This window comes from Dendrobates tinctorius, unplaced genomic scaffold (assembly GCF_039654945.1).
Source record: "Dendrobates tinctorius isolate UK_male_01 unplaced genomic scaffold, ASM3965494v1 ptg000430l, whole genome shotgun sequence".
NCBI lineage: Eukaryota > Metazoa > Chordata > Amphibia > Anura > Dendrobatidae > Dendrobates > Dendrobates tinctorius.
The window spans coordinates 1,358,727-1,379,336 of NW_027362093.1; the positions used below are offsets into that span (position 1 = coordinate 1,358,727).

General features: G+C 43.6%; 1 pseudogene; it reads left to right on the forward strand.

The window, feature by feature from the left end:
• Nucleotides 1-20,137, forward strand: part of LOC141076813 (uncharacterized) — a 99,793-nt pseudogene extending 79,656 nt beyond the window's left edge.
• Nucleotides 20,138-20,610: the final 473 nt, after the last annotated feature.

Below are 20,610 nucleotides of genomic sequence, written 5' to 3' on the forward strand. Positions count from 1 at the left end.
ACAAAAAGATTAATTTCTTTTTAATAAATGTTTAACATGTTAACAATTATAAAATGTGTCTTCTGCTTTTTACATATTTTTTTCTTCTTACAAGAATTGTTGGAGCCAATTTTCTTTAGAAACATTTTAATATCGGCTTTTTCTGGAGTTTTTCTTGTAATATAGGAAAGCCTAAGGCCAGAAATAAACCCCATAAATCACTGTACATGGAGACTTTGGGATCAGATCATTTCTGTCCGTTGTGTTTGTCGAAACAAAAAATCTTTTCTAAAAGCCTCAAACTTCTGTGTGTGACTCAGAGCTGAGATCTAACGTGAGAGAAGATTCCAGTGCGGGGAAGACGGGAAACCTTCATATAGACGGCCGGTGGGGATGGAGTCAGTGACCGACTCTGGCCAAATCTGTCTCTAGAGCCGCAGTAGAGGATAAAGATGTCGTCCTCATCATGAAGGAGTTATTTCTCATGTCGCGTGTAATGAATATCTCCTGCAGTATTGCTAATGCCGATTCCAGTGTCGGTAATGAGACGAGAATTAGCGTTATGGAAGATGAGTCTATGAGGAACGTGTTCAGCTGCCGACTCCGAGGAGGAAACTGCTTGTTGTCTGTGGCCTAAATATATAGGTTTTATTAGTAGATGTCAGGGAAGAAAACTAAACCCTGTAAGATAATAAATCTCCTCATATGTTTCCCTTATTATCTCCAGTAATTGTATTATTACACCGGATTCTTATGATGTTACATCGGATCATCTTCTTCTCATTCAGGTCTCTACAATATCGGCTCCTCTCAGTGAAGATCTTCTACAGAAGAGAATTTTCCTGATTTACCCATCAAGGATGGATATGGACAGAGACAAGATGGCGGAGAGGATATTACATCTGACTCTAGAGATCCTCTTCCGTCTCACTGGAGAGGTGAGAGATTCTGATGACCTCAAATTACATCATTCTCATCTATGGGAATAACAGATGGACAGAACTGGAGAGGTGAGGACTCTGGAAATGTCTGTAGTGAGATTTATTAATGTGTCTCTCCATAACCAGGATTACACAGTGGTGAAGAAGACTTCTAGTGATCGCTGTCAGGACCCTGTGTCTGAGGGATGTGGAAGACCCCTGAGCCCAATCACGGGGGCTCCACCTCACCCCCTGATCCATGAGGACATCAATGACCAGAAGATCCTAAAACTCACCTACAAGATGATTGAGCTGCTGGCTGGAGAGGTGACACTGCTGGGAATGCTGGGACATTATACAGTAACACTATGAAGAGAACGAGTGGATGACGTATCATTGTATGTGTCAGGTTCCTATAAGGTGTCAGGATGTCGCTGTCTATTTCTCCATGGAGGAGTGGGAGTATTTAGAAGGACACAGAGATCAGTACAAGAACGTCATAATGGAGGTTCCCCAGCCCCTCACATCTCCAGGTAATAGACAGGACTAAATACACACGGCCTATAATTATCTGTATGTAGAGAATGAATTCAGTCCCTGTATGTGTTTCCTCCAGATCTATCCAGTAAGAGGACAACACCAGAGAGATGTCCCCGTCCTCTTCTTCCACAGGACTGTAACCAAGAAGATCCCAGTGTTCCTCAGGATCATCAGGTAGATGGAGAGAAGGTGTCAGGAGATCTCCCCTATGATGTGTAGACGGCTGTGAAGGTCTTGTGCTCAGTCTTGTTTTATCCACCAGTATTATATGTTTTATTCTTGTGTAATGAGAACGGTGGAGATGGCAGGATTAGAGCTGATCATAGATGGGACTTCTCCATCTGTCGGTGACTTTTACAATATTTGTTTCAGGTTGAAGATCTGACCCATATTAATACTACAGAGACATATGTGAGGGGTGATGAGTGGTGTAAAGAGGAGATTCCCACATATGACTACCCAGGTGAGTAGTAACCACTAAATGCAGAGACGTCACAGATTCCTCTCAGTCACCGGCTGTGGCTGCTTTATCGGTGGTGTAGTCGGGTGTTGTGAGTTCATTTTCCCCTTCACCATTGAGGTCTGATGAACTCCCTCTTCTGGTGAAGGAAGGTAGTGAGGCTGATTACCAAGCACCTGAGCAGGTAGATGATGACTGGGTGACAGGAATTGCTGACTGGATATAAGGCAGCCGACTCCCTTCTGCCTTGCTGTGATTTCTCTGAGGGATTCTAGGAGACCAGTCTGATTCCTGCTCCTCAAAAGCTAAGTTTTCTGCTCTGCTTTTTGCTTTTGTGTTTTGGTTTTGTTTTGCCTTGTTTTTCTGGATTTCTGCCATTCCCTGCTGGGGTGAGCTGAATTCCTTTTTGTCTTTTTGCTCTGTCTTCAGAAAATACCTGAGTACTGATATAGTCTTTTTGAAGCCTAGCGTCTTCAGGGCTTTTTTCCCTATCAGTCTGTTGGCTCTTGTTTTTATAGGGTTTTTGCGGATTGCAGACAGCAGCTTTTCTATCCTGTCCTATTTAGTTAGCTTGGGCCCCATCATTTACTCAGCCTATCTTTCTATCTGTGTTAGTGTTTTTTCATCTTGCTTCACCTTCATTATATGTTGGGGGCTGCCTATTGCTTGGGGGTCTGCTCTGGGGCAGTTTAGATTTCCCTTTCTGTCTTTAGGCTATTTAGTTCTCCGGCTGTGATCGAGGGGTCTAGGGCACCGTAGGAACCCCCCACGGCTACTGCTAGTTGTTGTTGATAGGTTCAGGGGTCTGCAATCCGATAGCTGCCAACTTCTCTCGGTTTCTGGACTTAGCTAGTATTTCTGTTTTTGCCTCCTACGGTGACTCATTCATAACTGTCGGGCCATATTACCATGATCACCATTTTGCCTCTAGACCACAACATTCTCCTCCACCCAAAACTGTTCAAATGACTTTGCGTATTGAAAGATTGAAAGCCCTTTTCAATAGAACTTATGACCTGGAGGATCCACCTACCTCCTGGGATTAGTGTGAGGTTGATCCCTTAAAGCGAGATCTATATGATTGCTTGTACCTGACCCAATATAGGCTGAGTGCGCGCTTAAAGAGTCACACTGAGTACAGAGTTAGATGTCTACTCCTTTCTCAGTAAAGGCTTGCACACAACTAAAGTTTATTCTCAAGACAAAGAGACAGGAAATGGGTGTCACACCATCTTCTGAGTAGCCAGTGTCAGTCTATGATAGGTCCATTTCAGCTTCACTTCCATATATGGTATCCAGTATCTCAGCTTCTGCATTCCAAGGATTCCTTCCAGGGTGTTGTCTGAAGACACAGACGCCATCTTGGTACACCATATCTGAACTGACTTGTATAAGGTTTAATAATTGATTTCATTAGCCATTCTCTCCTTCACATTAGGAGACGCTGACCGTCACCTGCCCAGATCTGTAACTATAAAGCCAAATGACAGCGTACGTAGAATGTGCTGACAAGATAGAAAATCACTTGTAGAAAAATCTTATGCTGGGCCTGTAAGAGAAAGCGGAGGGTAATGATGCTGGTGGCTTCCTAGATCCCTGAGATCTTATCGGATGAATCTTCTCTCCCTTCTGTGCTGCTGAATGTCTCATGGTCCCTACAAGACCAGGTCCAGTCTTTCTGGCCAAACTTCCCTTTTATGATCGACAACAGTAAATGTGCTGTGAGGCCAAGTGTGAATTTCTGTCCAATAACAGCAGAGTTTCCCTTTATCCTGACTTTTCAAAGTTGTATTAAAATCAACTAACTTCAAGGAGGATTGTGATAATCTCCAGGACAAACATTCCACCTGTGCCATGATAGATCTCTAAGCTGTGCGTGGCTGAGGGCTGTAATATACATTTATTCCCGCCTGCAGGAGATGTGTTGGCTCCAGCCCTGGTGTCATGGATTCTCTCCACGTCATAAATTACATTGTCTTCAATCCTAAGGAATTCAGATTACTGCACAATCTCTCCAGAAATGGGGAGCAATATTATTTTCTCTAATCTTCTGGTCAGGATCCATAGTAGCTCCAATGGTCCACCATAAATGAGGGCCACTCGGGTTTACTGTTGTTTAACCCCTTAACGTCCAAGGATGCACACAGTCCATCATGGCAGGATGTCAGTTCCCACACCATGGCAGACTGTGTCCGTCCTGCATTTAAACTGTCACTGCATGTAAAAACAGACAGCTGACAAGCATGGGCAGAGGTGCAGGGAACCATGCCGTAAGTCCCCGCACCCAGAACGCTGTGATTGGTCAGTCAGTCTGACTGACCAATCACAGCTTGATCAGGCAGAAGATGCTGAAATTTTAACATCTACCACCCAGTCAGTGCAGGAGCTCAGCACTGCCGGTGGCTGAGCTTCCTGCACTAACTGCCAGGAGCAGCATCCGTGTCGGGGGCTCCCTCTGCCTTCAGGTCGGCAGCCCCACGATGTAATCGCAGGGCCCGATCTCTGCCGTGATGACTCACAGCATGGTCTCAGAAGCTTTCTCCATAGGTATAATACATTGCAATGCTGGAGCAGTACAATGTATTATACCTGCAGCCAAATTAAAAAAAAAGTGAAAGTCCCATAAAGGGACAAGGTAAAAAAAATTTTTTAAAAAAAATAATAAAATAATTTAAAAAAAATCCCCTAATACATAAATCAGAATAGAAAGCGATCAAAAAACATCATGTGCCCGAAAATGGTACCAATAAAACCGTCGCCCCGCAAAAAGCAAGCCCTCACATAACTCTGTGGGCCAAAATATGGGAAAATTATAACCCTCAAAATACAGTGATTCAAAAACTATTTACAAAAAAGCGTCTCTTAGTGAGTGACAGAAGTTAAACATGAAAAAGGATGAGGAACGGCGTGAAAATACAGCCAATTCTTCACCATTTGTGGATTTGTTCATTCTGCCTCCCAAAGATCGCAGTAAGGCGATCACAGTGGTTTACCCCACATATGGAGTATCAGCGTACTCAGGACTAATTGCACAATAACTTTTGGGATTCTATTTCCCCTGTTAACCTTGGGAAAATAAAAATTTAGGGGCAAAAAGATCATTTTTGTGTTAAAAAAAATATGATTTTTAATGTTACGTTATAAACTTCTGTGAAGCCCTTGGGGGTTCAAAGTGCTCACCAGTGTCACCACACATCTAGATAAGCTCTTTGGGGGGTCTAGTTTCTAAAATGGGGTCACTTGTGGGGGGTTTCCACTGTTTGGGCACATCAGGGGCTTTCCAAACGCAACATGGCGTCCGATCTGAATTCCAGCCAATTTTGCATTGAAAAAGTCAAATGGTGCTCCTTCCCTTCTGAGCTCTGTCATGCGCCCAAACAGTGGTTTACCCCCACATATCAGGTATCAGCGTACTCAGGACAAATCGCTCAATAACTTTTGGGGTCCTGTTACAGTTAGGAAAATAAAAATTGGGGGTGAAAAGATTTTTCTTTTGGAAAAAATATGATTTTTTAATTTTAAGGCTCTTTGTTATAAACTTCTGTGAAGCCCTTGGGGGTTCAAAGTGCTCACCACACATCTAGATAAGTTCTTTGGGGGGTCTAGTTTCCAAAATGGGGTCAATTAAGGGGAGTTTCCACTGTTGAGGTACATCAGGGGCTCTCCACGCGTGACATGGCATCCCCTCTCGATTCCAGCCAATTTGACATTCAAAACCCCAAATGATGCTCCTTCCCTTCTGCCGTGCGCCTAAAGATTGGTCTTCCTCCACACATGGGATATTGATATACTCAGGAGAAATTACACAACACATATTGTGGTTCATTTTCTCTTGATGCCCTTGACAAAATAAAAAAAAATTGTGTTTGAATTAAAATCTTTGGGAAAAAGAGTTAAATGTTCATTTTTTCCTTCCACGTTGCTTCAATTATTGTGAAACACCTGAAGGGTTAATAAATTTCTTGAATGTGGTTTTGAGCACGTTGAGGGGTGCAGATTTTAGAATGGTGTCACTTTTGGGTATTTTCTGCCATATAGACCCCTCAAACTCACTTCAAATTTGAGGTGGCCCCTAAAAAAATGGGTTTGTAAATTTTGTTAGAAAAATGAGAAATCGCTGGTCAACTTTTAACCCTTATAACTTCCTAACAAAAAGAAATTATGTTTCCAAAATTGTGCTGATGTAAAGTAGACATGTGGGAAATGTTATTTATTAACTATTTTGTGTGACATCACTCTCTGATTTAAGGGCATAAAAATGAAATGTTTTAGGAATTGCAAAATTTTCAAAATTTTTGACAAATCTCCATTATTTTTAATTTCATAAATAAAAAATTAAGGAAAGAAAGCGCCCATAGGGCGATAAAAGTAATTTTTTGGGTGACAATACATGGTTAGTGCACTCACCGTTACAGGTTGTGAACAGTCACAACCCCTTGCAGAATGTGAAAGGAACCAGTGGTCGCTGCAGACTCCTGTAGATACCAATGTCACAAAGGAGGAAGAAAAAGACCGAGTTTTTCAATGTATCCGCGCTGACCACACAAGGACAGAAAAATTCTTCATAGCTTTATTGTGCTGACGCGTTTCGTGGCAGATCTGCCACTTCCTCAGGGCGTTTCCACAGGAAGTGATGTCTTTTTGCATGTAATTGTGATGTCATGAAGATTTTGTTTAAAACTGCTGCTGTAACCAGATACTGTAATTCTTTGGCCCTGAGGAAGTGGCAGATCTGCCACGAAACGCGTCAGCACAATACAGCTATGAAGAATTTTTCTGTCCTTGTGTGGTCAGCGTGGATACATTGAAAAAAACCCGGTCTTTTTCTTCCTCCTTTGTGACATTTTCATAAATAAACGCATTATATCGAATAAATTTTACCACTAACATGAAGTACAAAATGTCCCGAAAAAAACATTGTCAGAATCAGTGGGATCTGTTGAAGCGTTCCAGAGTTATAGCCACATAAAGTGACAGTGGTCCGATTTCAAAATTAAGGCCTGTCATCAACCTACAAAATGGCTTGGTCCTTAAGGGGTTAATCTTTATTTGTAGTTTTCAGTTAAAGAGATTCTTGTGCTCTGGGGCGGGGCTGTGGGCGGGGCTTTATGTGGTGCTCTGATTACATATTCATCTGTATTGGCTTATGACAGGTCGCTGACCCCTCACTGACCTGCCCCCATTATTACATAATGCATATAATAGCATTGATATTATTGGTGATAATGCCTATAATATTGTGGCTATTGTGAGGCTTAGAAAAAAAATTACATCCAGCAAAATGTCACCGGCGGCGTCTGTCCAGTAGCATCTATCTCTTACTTATAGACGCTACTGAAAGCAAAAAACACAAATATCCTGAACTAAAAGTAAAAAATATACTGCAAATAATACATAAAGGTAATAATGAGGGTATTTAGTAAACATAATTTTGATCAAAATAATGTACAAGCCATCCCGCCACGTCACGGCAACCCTTGTGGGACAGTCCCTACTCTAGTATTTAAAACCTTTTCACTTGCCAAGTGACGTGAATGTGAATAAGGGTCGAGCGGCTGAACCACTAGTAACAGCTTAGGCCAGACTGGATGGCTTTCCCAGCTCAGAAAGAGGGCGGTCACACCCATATATGCACTGAATGCACAAATACTGAATACTAGAGTAGGGACTGTCCCACAAGGGTTGCCGTGACGTGGCGGGATGGCTTGTACATTATTTTGATCAAAATTATGTTTACTAAATACCCTCATTATTATTACCTTTATGTATTATTTGCAGTATATTTTTTACTTTTAGTGCAGGATATTTGTGTTTTTTGCTTTTCGTTTTCTCTGGTTAATGGTCATGTGTTAATATGCACTTACATTGTGCATACACATTAACTTACTTTTCTCAGTTCAGATTTGTTTTTTGTTTTTTTATATATGCTACTGCGCAGGCGCCGCCATCGCCGGTGACAATTTGCTGGATGTAATTTTTTTTCTAAGCCTCACTATAGCCACAATATTATAGGCATTATCAACAATAATATCAGTGCTATTATATGCATTATGTAATAATAGGGGCAGGTCAATGAGGGGTCAGCGAAATGTCATAAGCCAATTTATGGATTATGCCAAACTACATGTTGACAAACCACAAAGCTTCTGGGAGAATGTCCTATGGACAGATGAGACAAAAATGGAACTTTTTGGCAAGGCACATCAGCTCAGCATGTCAAGTAAAGAACACTGTCCCTACTGTGAAACATGCAGGAGGCACTGTTATGCTCTGGGGCTGCTTTGCTGCGTCTGGCGCAGGGTTTCTAGAATCTGTGCAGGGTACAATGAAATCTGAAGACTCTCAAGGGATTCTAGAGAGAAATGTGCTGCCCAGTGTCAGAAAGCTTGGTCTCAGTCGCAGGTCATGGGTCTTGTAACAGGATAAAGACAAAAAGCACACAGCTAAAAACACCCAAGAATGGATAAGAGGAAAACATTGGACTATTCTGAAGTGGCCTTCTATGAGCCCTGACCTAAATCCTATTGAGCAACTTTGGAAAGAGCTGAAACGTGTCGTCTGGAAAAGGCAACCTTCAAACACGAGACAACTGGAGCAGTTGCTCTTGAGGAGTGGGCCAAAATACCTGTCGAGAGGTGCAGAAGTCTCATTGACAGTTACAGGAATTGTTTGATTGCAGTGATTGCCTCAAAAGGTTGTGCAACAAAATATTAAACATTTCGCGCCAGAGCCTGTTTTTGCCTTCGTGACCGGTCCAATTTTTTCAATTCTGACCAGTGTCACTTTATGAGATCATAACTCTAAAAGGTTTCAACGTATCTTGGTGATTCTGAGATTGTTTTGGAAACAGAATTTTTTTTGGTAGGAAGATATAAGGGTTAAAAGTTGACCAGCGATTTCTCATTTTTACAAAATTCACAAAGCCATTTTTTATGGACCACTTCACATTTGAAGTGAATTTGAGGGGTCAATATGACAGAAAATACCCAAAAGTGACACCATTCTAAAAGTTGCACCCCTCAAGGTGCTCAAAACCACATTCAAAAAGTTTATTAACCCTTCAGGTGTTTCACAGGAATGAATGGAATGTGGAAGGAAAAAAATAAACATTTACTTTTTCCTGTCTCCCATGACGGCACACATGAGAGAGGGGATCCGCCCAGTCAGGACAGGAACCCTACTGAAGATAAAAGGGCGGTACCTCTCCCTCGCTTCAGTTGGGTTTCCTGTCCTGACAGGGACCCGTGTACTGAAGGAACACGTACCTGCCCCTCTCTTGTGCCGGCATGGAAGAACAGGCAGGGTCCTGGGCGCCATGCGTCGGGGGAGGGAAGCACAGTCCGCGGGTCCCCAGGGGGCTCAGCATCCGAGCGGGTGCAGAAGCAGCACGGCCTGGGGTCCTGGGGCTCTGCCGTGGAGCCGCGCCGACCCTCTCCCCCTCTGCCGCATCCAGGAGCGTCAGGGATCGCGCTCCCCTGACGTCACACGCAGGGCACGCTGGGAGGGGGCGTGCCTGCGTGACGTCGGGAGGCGGCGCCGGCAATCCAAGATGGCGGCGCCCATAGAAAATAACGCCGGCCGGCGAAAGGAGATCCCGGCGGCATGGCGGGGGGAGGGGCTGTGGGATAACCGGAGGAGGCGGAGAGTGCAGTGGATCCCCCTTACAAAAGGGGGATGACCACAGAAGACGCACTCATGCCCAAGGCTTCATGATGGAAGTGGGGCAAGACGAGCAGCGTCAGCAGCAGCGTCAGCAGCAGCAAGACCTCTCGCCAGATGCCAGGCCGAGCCGCCAACATACCAGGAGCAGTCGCTCAAGTGGTGGGAGCGGCAGTCATAAACGCAATCGGCATGACTCAGACGTCCAGGAGAAACGTCACGAGTGCATGTGAGGAGCCTCCGAGATCGGTACCCCTAATTGACAGCGGTGGTGAGTGATCTACGTGATTGTCACCCTTATGGTAACGGGGTTCCATTTTCTCTGTTTGATCACTAGGGGTCGAGGAAGGCCAGCAGCAAAACCAAAAATAGAGAATGCGCCCTATGTAAACACCCGCTGGCAGATCAGTGGCAGAAAGACCTCTGCGCTGACTGTATAAATAAAACTATACAGGAGGAGACCCCTGATTTGGTGACTAGCCTTAAACAGTTAATTCAACAGGAGGTGAAAGGTTCCTTAAAGGCAGCCCTTAAAAAGAAAGATAAAAGAAATCGTAGAAGAAGCTCCGATTCAGAGGCCTCGCCAAGGCAGAAGGGGCGGGAAAGATCCTTGTCCCCCTCCACCTCCTCTTCCTCTACTCAGTCCTCAGAATCCTCCTCGGACAGCGATCTAGGCGGCCGTCCATGTTTCCCAACAGAGGATGTGGAAAAACTGGTCAGAGCGATTAGGGCTACTACTTAAAAAGGAAAAAGCTCCCAAATCATTAGAGGATGTAATGTTTGGAGGACTGAAGAAAAAACGAAAACGTACCTTCCCTGTAAATGATAAAATAAAAGCACTAATTGACAGGGAATGGAAAAAAACGGAGAGGTCAGGGGGCTTACCTTCCGCATCAAAGAGGAGGTATCCTTTTGAGCAGAAGGATTCAGAAGCCTGGGAAAAAGTCCCAAAAATTGATGGGGCCATAGCCAGATCCTCAAAAAAGGTATCCCTACCATTAGAGGACTCTGGCGTGTTGAAAGACCCGCATGACAAAAAAGCAGACGGTTTCCTGAAGCACATCTGGGAAGCTTCAGCAGGTGGATTGAAACCAGCGATAGCTGGTACCTGTACCGCTCGTGCCCTCATGGTCTGGCTGCAACAAATAGAGGACCAGATCAAGGATAGAGTTCCTAGGGACGAAATTCTGTCTAATTTGACACTGGTGCACGGAGCAGCGGCTTTCCTAGCAGATTCCTCTGCAGACTCCACAAGATTAACAGCTAGAGCAGCAAGCCTGTCAAACGCGGCAAGACGAGCCATGTGGCTTAAAGGGTGTCCGGGAGATTTGCCATCAAAGCATAGGTTATGTTCCATTCCATGCGATGGCCAATTCCTCTTTGGGAAAAAACTAGAAGAGATTTTGGAACATGCGGGGGATAGGAAGAAAAGCTTTCCCCGATTTCCAGGAGAACATAAAAAGCAGCCCTTTCGGAGGAGGAGATTTAACAGGGGTCGTCCCCCGGGAGATAGAAAAAGCTGGGACTTTAAAGAAAGAAGAGGATCAGGCTATATGTTTAAAGGGCCCTCCACTTCCTCCAAAAAAATCTACCCAATGACGTTGGGCCGGAGGTAGGGAGAAGGCTTTCTCTCTTTCTTTCCGCCTGGGCAAATATCTCCCCCAGTACATGGGTCCTAAATATAATCAAGGATGGCTTAAAAATAAAATTCATCCGTCCGCCCAGGCATACCTTCATAATGACACGCAGAAGGAAAGCCCAAGAGCAACAGCTGGCCCTGGAGACTGAAGTCTTGGGACTAGTGAAAAAACAAGTCCTACAGGAAGTCCCAGTGCAAGAAGAAGGAAGGGGGTTCTACTCCCCCCTCTTCTTAATACAAAAAACAGACGGCTCTTGGAGAACCATTGTCAACCTGAGGAGACTCAATCAGTGGGTAGACAATTGCTCCTTCAAAATGGAGTCAATCAACACGGCCACAAAGATCCCGTTCCAGCATTGCCTCATGGCAGTGATAGACTTAAAAGATGCCTACTATCACATCCCAATTCTTCGGGAGTATCAAAAATATTTGAGCGTAGTGCTCTATGTCCAGGGACATTCACTAAAGTGCTCTATGTCCAGGGACATTCACTAAAGTAATGGCCGAAGTAATGTCTTTTCTGCCTTCCAGGGACATAGTGATCGTCCCATACCTATGTCCTATGTCCAGGGACATTCACTAAAGTGCTCTATGTCCAGGGACATTCACTAAAGTAATGGCCGAAGTAATGTCTTTTCTGCCTTCCAGGGACATAGTGATCGTCCCATACCTAGACAACTTTCTGGTAATAGGGAGGTCGGAGTCCCACTGCACACATCAAGTGAAGGAAGTGATAGCAATTCTAGTAGGATTAGGATGGATAGTAAACATCCCCAAGTCAAGGATAACCCCAGTAAAAGAGCAATCCTTCCTAGGGTTGATATTGGACTCCGAGCAACAACGCTGCTTCCTACCAGAGAGCAAAGTGACCAAGATAAAGGGCCTAGTTCGCACAGCAATACAAAGGCCAAATATGACACTGAGGAACGCAATGTCCCTTTTAGGCTCGTTGACATCATGCATACCCGCAGTAGCATGGGCGCAGTACCACTTAAGGCAACTACAGTGGGAAGTTCTGTCAGCACAGAAACAATTAAAAGGGCATTTAGAAGGCAAACTATGTCTCTCAGTGGCTGTAAGAGATTCCCTGCTCTGGTGGACTGTAGAAAAGAATCTAACAGCCGGTGTCCTGTGGCAAAAAACAGTCGAGGACATCATTACAACAGACGCGAGTGCCACAGGATGGGGAGCACACCTGAGATCCCACTCAATACAGGGGACCTGGTCCTCGCTAGAAAGGGATCATGGTTCAAATGTAAAAGAACTATGGGCAGTGGAAAAAGCCGTGAAACATTCCCTTCCCTTACTTCGGGGCCGCCACACCCGGGTCATGACGGACAATCAAGCAGTAGTAGCCTACATCAATCACCAGGGGGAATGAGATCTCGGGGCCTCATGCAAATATCAGATCTACTCTTCCAGCTAGCAGAACAACATCTGTTATCCATCACAGCACTGCACATAAAGGGGGCGGAAAATATACAGGCAGACTTCCTGAGTCGCAGGCACCTAAGACAAGGGGAATGGTCCCTAAACCCCCAAGTCTTCCAACAAATAGTTCAGGCCTGGGGCAAACCAGAAATAGACCTGTTCGCTACCGCACACAACCGGAAGGTCAGGAAGTTCTCACTAAACCCAAGGGAAAACCCCTTTGCAGTAGATGCCCTACAAATACCCTGGAAGTTCATCCTGGCCTATGCATTTCCCCCGATAACAATGATCCCAGTAGTGGTCAGGAAAATCAGGGAGGATCGAGCGAGAATAATTCTTATAGCTCCGTTTTGGCCGAGAAGGCCTTGGTTCTCCCTTCTGAAGCTCATGTCAGTGACAGATCCATGGATACTACCGGAGATTCCAGACCTGCTCTCCCAGGGACCAGTGGTCCACTCTCAGGTGAAGGGCTTCCATCTAGCAGCCTGGAATTTGAGAGGGTGCTACTGAGTCGCCAGGGATTCTCTCCAGGGTTAGTCTCCACCCTGTTGAAAAGTAGGAAACCTATAACATCCCAAATCTACGATAGAACGTACTGGTACTGGTAGCCTTAACATCAGCCCGAAGAGTCAGCGACCTTCAAGCTCTGTCTATATGTCCTCCATATACACAGATCTTGGAGGACCGAGTGGTTCTAAGACCAGACCCGGCCTATCTCCCCAAGGTAGTCCAAAAGTTTCATAGGACTCAGGAGATCTCCTTGCCAGCGTTCTGTAACAATCCTAGAAACCCTGGGGAGCAAAAGTTCCATACATTAGATGTAAGAAGAGCCATATTACAATATATGTCAGTAACTAGTCAGTGGAGGAAAGATCAGTCCCTTTCTGTAGCCTTTCAGGGTAGTAGAAAAGGGCACGGGGTAGCTAAGAGTACCATTGCCAGATGGATCAGGGAGGCCATTATGTTATCCTACTCCGCAAGTGGCGCTCCGGTTCCAGAAGGCATCAAGGCTCACTCCACCAGAGCCGTGGCTACCTCCTGGGCAGAGAAGGCTGAGGTATCAATTGAACAAATTTGTAAAGCCGCTACTTGGTCCTCACCTTCCACCTTTTTTAAGCACTACCGACTTGATCTGACTTCCTCTACTGACCTAACCTTTGGTAGAAGGGTGCTGCAAGCGGTGGTCCCTCCCTAAGGTGTCTTATTCTACAAAAGTCTCATGTGTGCCGTCATGGGAGACGGGAAAACACCAAGGTTACTTACCGGTAGCCGGTTTTTCCGGAGCCCATGACGGCACCTGTATATTCCCCCCTTTTCACTCCTTTGGTGTGCACTATAGTTTGGGTGTTTTTTTAGTTAGATATAATGTGGTGATAGTTTTACCATGTGTACTAACCCGGGGGGCCTCTCATGCTCTGTAAACCAACTGAAGCGAGGGAGAGGTACCGCCCTTTTATCTTCAGTAGGGTTCCTGTCCTGACTGGGCGGATCCCCTCTCTCATGTGTGCCGTCATGGGCTCCGGAAAAACCGGCTACCGGTAAGTAACCTTGGTGTTTCTTTCACAAAAATTTTCATTTAGACCTAATTTTTTTTACTTTCGCTAGGGTAACAGGAGAAAATGGACTATACATTTTGTTTTGCAATTTCTCCTGAGCATGCCGATACCCCATATGTGGGGATAACTACTGTTAGGGTGCATGGCAGGGCTCGGAAGGGAAGGCGCGCCATTTGATTTTTTGAATGTAAAATATGCTGTAATAATTAGCAGATGCAATGTTGCGTTTGGAGAGCCCCTGATGTGCCTAAACAGTGGAAACCCCCAATAAGTGACCACATTTTGGAGACTAGACCCCCAACTTATCTAGATGTGTAGTGGGCTTTTTGAACCCCCAAGTGCTTCACAGAAGTTAATTACGTAGAAACGTGAAAACAAAAAATCATATTTTTTCCCAAAAAAAAAAAAAAGATCTTTTCGCCCTCCATTTTTTTTTTCCAAAGGGTAACAGGAGAAATTGGACTCCAAAAGTTGTTGTGCAATTTGTCCTGAGTATTCTGACACCCCATATGTGGGGGTAAACCACTGTTTATGCGCATGGCAGAGCTCGGAAGAGAAGGAGCGCTATATTGAAGTGCAGATTTTGCTGGAATGCTGGAATTGTTTGTGGGTGACATGTTACATTGTCAGAGCCCCTGAGGTGCCAGAACAGCATAAGCCCCCAAAAGTGACTGCATTTTACCAAATACTTCCCTGAACGAACTCTAGTGCAGTGAGCATACTGACACCACTGCTGTTCCATAGAAAATTATACCATTGGGCAGTGAAGAAAAAACAATTATATTTTTACCACTAAAATGTTTTATCTCCAGATTTTACATTGGAAAATAGGTAGATAGGTAAATGGTCACTACACCCATAGATGAATTCGCAGAGGGGTGTCATTTCCAAAATTGGGGTCACTTCAGGAGGGATTCTGCCGTTATGGCACTTTGGAGAGCTGCTAAGTGCCAGAACAACAGAATCCTCCCTCAAGTGACCCCATTTTCGTAATGACACCACTCTGTGAATTCGTCTATGGATATAGTGACCATTTTCACTATATGGATGATTTCCAGAAACTCGTAGTGGAAGTTTCAAGCAAAAATTGCAAAAATGTCATTGTAGTGCCCAATATATTGTGCCCAGCTTGTGTCTCTGGAGACCTCCCCCCACCTACCCCCGGAAATTGTTAAGTCAGCTCTACTCAAATGTGTCTGTCACTAAACAATCCAAATGCTTGATTGTCAAAACAGTTCAAAAACGTGGTTCTGTGTGGAAGATTGTAAAGCCGTCATGGAGGCATAAGGCTGGCAGTGATGGGCATTGTGGGTAATAATAGCGGGGATCATGCCTCATTCCTCTCTAGGAACATACACGACATCTTCTCTGGGGGTTCTTTCTTGTTTCAGTTACTGGGATGAGTGCAATAAAATGTCGCTCAGTGAGTCTTCTGACAACTTCAGATTCTAAAGGATTGGCGGGGACAAAATTTTCAAAGAAGATTTTCAGTGACCTTTTCCTGATAATCAAGGAAAGTATCTGCATTTCCTGCTTTTTTGTATAAGACAAAAGAATTATACTTGGCCACCTGAAACAACTAAATTACTAACTTTTTATACCAGATATATGATTTTCTTGATAACTGGTGTTACAGAACCACTCAGCACCCAGAATATGTTGTGCAGTTATATGTATATATAATAGGTTCCATGTGAGATGCATGTCCCTAATGTATCAGCAGTGTCCGCCCTCCCCCCACCTTTGTAATTTACACAGTAAATATCCGCAGGCTCCGGCCACCTGCGGCTTTTGTAATGCATGTCTGGCCTGACGCTTGTCTATTGGCCGGCCCTCTGTATCTGTGTGATATATTCTGTGTCCTGTGAGTAAAGTGTTGTCAGACTGGAAATATATGGAGAAGCAGTGATCTTTTATATGCGCCCATGCACTCAGAGGAATTCCAGCCAGCGCCATTCATTCAGACTCCAGCCAACGCAGAGCGGACCTCTGAAAACACGGGGTGGTACTGAAAGAGGTACTCCAGCTTGGTAGACCCCGTTACACCTGGTATGGCTGTAGAACCTGATCTGCAAGGTCCACACCCCCATATATTTGTTGTAGTCAATGACAGACACAGGTTTTGGAGTAGTGGATCCCTGTTGGTCTGCAGTGGCCCTTGTGGCATCTGTGTGGATCGAGCGCAGGATAAAAATATCTTTTTTATCCTTATACTTAAGGACAAGCAGCTCTCCATTACGTAAAGTCCCTGACTGCCCCTTTCGGAACTTTTTGTTGGCCAATGATTGTGGAAACCCCTGACGGTTTTTGCAAATGGTCCCACAAGCCCCTATGTTATGTTCAACCAGACTTTTAAATAGAGGTATGCTGGTGTAGTAGTTGTCAACATACAGATTGTAGCCTTTTTGTAAAAATGGAGTTATTAGCTCCCAAATGATTTTTCTAGATGTTCCCAGATAAGTAGGGCCTCCTGGTGGGTTTAGTTGGCTCTCTTTCCCCTCATAAATGTGAAAAGCTGATGTGTATCCAGTTGAACTCTCGCACATTTTATAGAGCTTTATTCTGAACCTTGCCCTCTTAGAAGGAATAAATTGCTTGAGGTGCAGTCTTCCTTTGAATTTTACAAGGGACTCATCAATGGAAATGTTTTCTGTTGGGGTGTAGAGCTTTAAGAACAAGAACTTTTCTGTCATGTCTGTGATGATGGGTCTGATTTTGAATAGTCTGTCATGTTCTGGGGCATCTCTGGGCAGGCATTGACTATTGTCATTAAAATGCCAAAATCTCATGAGCATTTCATAACGGGTCCTAGGAAGAACAGCAGAAAACATAGGGGTGGCTTGAACAGGGCGATAGGACCGAATGCTTGCTTTCCCCATAGGGAATGTAAGTTCTAAAAAATTTTTCATTTCTAGGATATTAGTTGGTTCCATAAATTTGACCTAGCATAATAAGATCGTGGATTCTGGCTGATGAATTGCTTATTTCTGAGTCATCACTGTCGCTGCTACTAAAGCCCTCGACATCCACATCACCATCTGACACTGCACTTTCTTCGCTGTCAGAACATAAAAGTGCATAAGCCTCCTCTGCACTATAATACTGACGGGCCATTTTATTCCTTTTTATTTTTTTTCCGGAAAAAGAAAACTGTATAGTGACTGACTGACGTGACCAAATTATTGGGGAGACAATTGAGAAAAGCCTAATTCTTTAGCCTAACCCTAACTTTAGAATAAACCCTAACTTTAGCTTAACAGTAACCCTAACTTCAGCCTAACAGTAACCATAACCCTAACTTTAGCCTAACAGTAACCCTAACAGCAACCCTAACTTTAGCCTAACAGTAACCCTAACCCTAACAGTAACCCTAACTTTAGCCAAACAGTAACCCTAACAGCAACCCTAACTTTAGCCTAACAGTAACCCTAACTTTAGCCCCTACATTAACCCTAACAGTAACCCTAACTTTAACCCCAACCCTAACCCTAATAGTAACCCTTACTTTAGCATAACAGTAACTCTAACTTTAGCCTAGCAGTAACTCTAACTTTAGCCCCTACACTGACCCTAACTATAGCACTAACCCTAACCAGCCTTACCTGTCAGCAGCACTTGTAACACTGTTTCTCCTCTAATCTCTCTCTGACAGGAGATCTGAGGAGAAACAGCGGTTTTATGAGGCAGATCACCCGGGAAAGTTCACTGCTACAACAAACTTTCCTAGTGACTTGTCTCATTGGCTGGTGTGACGCTGACGTCATCAGGTCCTGAAGCAATCAGGTCTCAATGAGGTCGGGGGTCACAGGAAGCATTGTGCGGCGGAATCCCCTCGTTACAAGGTACGTTGGGGTCCTGATGAGCACAAAACCACTGACCATAGACAAACGTCGGCATTGCACAAAGCCCTGCTAGCGCCGACGTTTATCTACCGTTGGCAGTCATGAAGCGGTTAAGTTAAGGGTACCATAATTTCTGTCCAGGCCTATTTCATGAGGTTTATATTTTTTTAATTCTGTGGAAGCCTGGTTGGAAAGCAATGTCTGACTTTCATTTCTTCATTTTCATAGATTTTTTATTTATTATTACATTCATCAGATTCAAGTTATTTCTGTGACCATTGTGGGTTTTTCTGTCATTAAACGAGGGGTACCAACAACTTAGACCACATGTGTAGGAGGAGTGAATATTTTGACTCCACATTCACTTTCCAGAAATTAACATGCAGTGGATGTTGGAGAGTGAAAATTACACATCTGCCATTTTATTACCCAGCACATAGTGCCCAGATTGTGCTCCAGGAGACACCGCAAATTAAGTGGATTCTTCTCTCTATAATATTGCTAAATACAGGGATCCTAAATGTTGTTTGCGCACACTGCAAGACTCCGAAGTGAGAGCGGATTTTGCTGGATTGGTTTATAGAAACCTTGTTGCTTTTCAGCAGCCTTTGAGCCACTAATAGTGTGGGAACCTCTGTTTTTCCATTGACAGATGATGGACCTGAGTGGGGACTTGTTTTTTGTGAGATGAGAATTGGTATTATTTTCGCCTACATAACATTGATTGGTTTCTTTTTTATTCGATATTTGGGAGGCAGAATGAACAAACAGTTGAACACCGCACACTACTGGCTCATCCAACAAGGTTTTCTATTAGACTGTGAACTGTCATTGTCTTGGTAAATGATTAAAGTTTTTACATAGCTTGCCATTTTTATGGACAGTTTAAGTAGAAGTGTTCAAAAATATAAAACTCAAGGATATTTTAATAAAAAATAATAATTGTTTTTTATCTTAGCAGATGACTGTATCAGGAGATCAGAGGGACAGCTGACATCTTCAATTGTTAAATCTGATGATCTTGAAATCCTACAAGATACAACTGAAGTGAATGCCATTACTCCAGATATATCATCATCCATTCACAGCAAAGATCTGTCATCTGATCCTATGAAACAGGTCCCATCTTCTGATTCATTACTGACTACTAAGGAAAATCAAACTCACAAAAGAGGCATTAAATTACAAACTGCTCCTAAAGCAATGGAGGAATTTTCCTGTTCAGAATGTGGGAAATGTTTTTACCATAAAGGGAATCTTACGCTACACCAAAGAACCCACACAGGGGAGAAGCCTTTTTCATGTTCAGAATGTGGGAAATGTTTTAACCGTAAAGGGAATCTTGAGCAACACCAAAGAACCCACACAGGGGAGAAGCCTTTTTCATGTTCAGAATGTGAGAAATGTTTTAACCATAAAGGGACTCTTGAGCAACATCAAATAACCCACATAGGGAAGAAGGCTTTTTCATGTTCAGAATGTGAGAAATGTTTTAACCAGAAATTATATTTGGTTAATCACCAGAGAACTCACACAGGGGAGAAGCCTTTTTCATGTTCAGAATGTTGGAAATGTTTTAACCAGAAAGTGCTTCTTGTTAGACATCAGAGAACTCACACAGGGGAGAAGCCTTTTTCATGTTCAGAATGTGGGAAATGTTTTAACCGTAAAGGGACTCTTAAGCAACACCAAATAACCCACACAGGGAAGAAACCTTTTTCATGTTCAGAATGTGGGAAATGTTTTAACCATAAATCAAATTTGGTTAATCACCAGAGAACTCACACAGGGGAGAAGCCTTTTTCCTGTTCAGAATGTGGGAAATGTTTTAACCAGAAAGCGCCTCTTGTTAGACATCAGAGAACTCACACAGGGGAGAAGCCTTTTTCCTGTTCAGAATGTGGGAAATGTTTTAACCAGAAAGCGCTTCTTGTTAGACATCAGAGCAGTCACACAGAGGAGAAGCCTTTTTTATTTTCTTAATGTGGGAAATATTTTACTTGGATATCAAGTGTTAATAAATATCAGAGATGTCACATAGGGGAGAAGCCTTTTTTTATATTTATAATGTTCGAATAGTTTAAACCAAAATTGAATCTTCTTAAATGGGTTGTCTCTTGTCATTCCTCATGTTTGCTGACAAAAGGATAAAACTAAACTTTATTAATTCCAAATGTAAAACTATACCCATAATTCACCCCCTGAAGGTAAGACAGTAGGTGACTAATAAATAAATCATGTGCCCCACAGTTCAGTATATAGGGTGAGGTGACGTATACACACTCACTCTACAAGCCTCTCATTTCTACGGGTTTCACCGTCCTCACCAAAGGCGACTCATCAGGAGACTCTTTAATATTGACCTATATTCAAGCGAGAATCTGGTCAAAAAAAACTAAAATCATGTTATCCGAAGCAGTCAGAAAACTAGCCACATATTGGCAGATCCCAGACCTCAAACTATATACTTCATAAGTATATAAGCCCCTCCAGTGTCAGGAATAGATAGTATGTGACAATACAGTATAATTCTTGTGTTTTTCTCCTATAGGGACTGCCCTAGTTTGGTAATGTAACAGCTGTT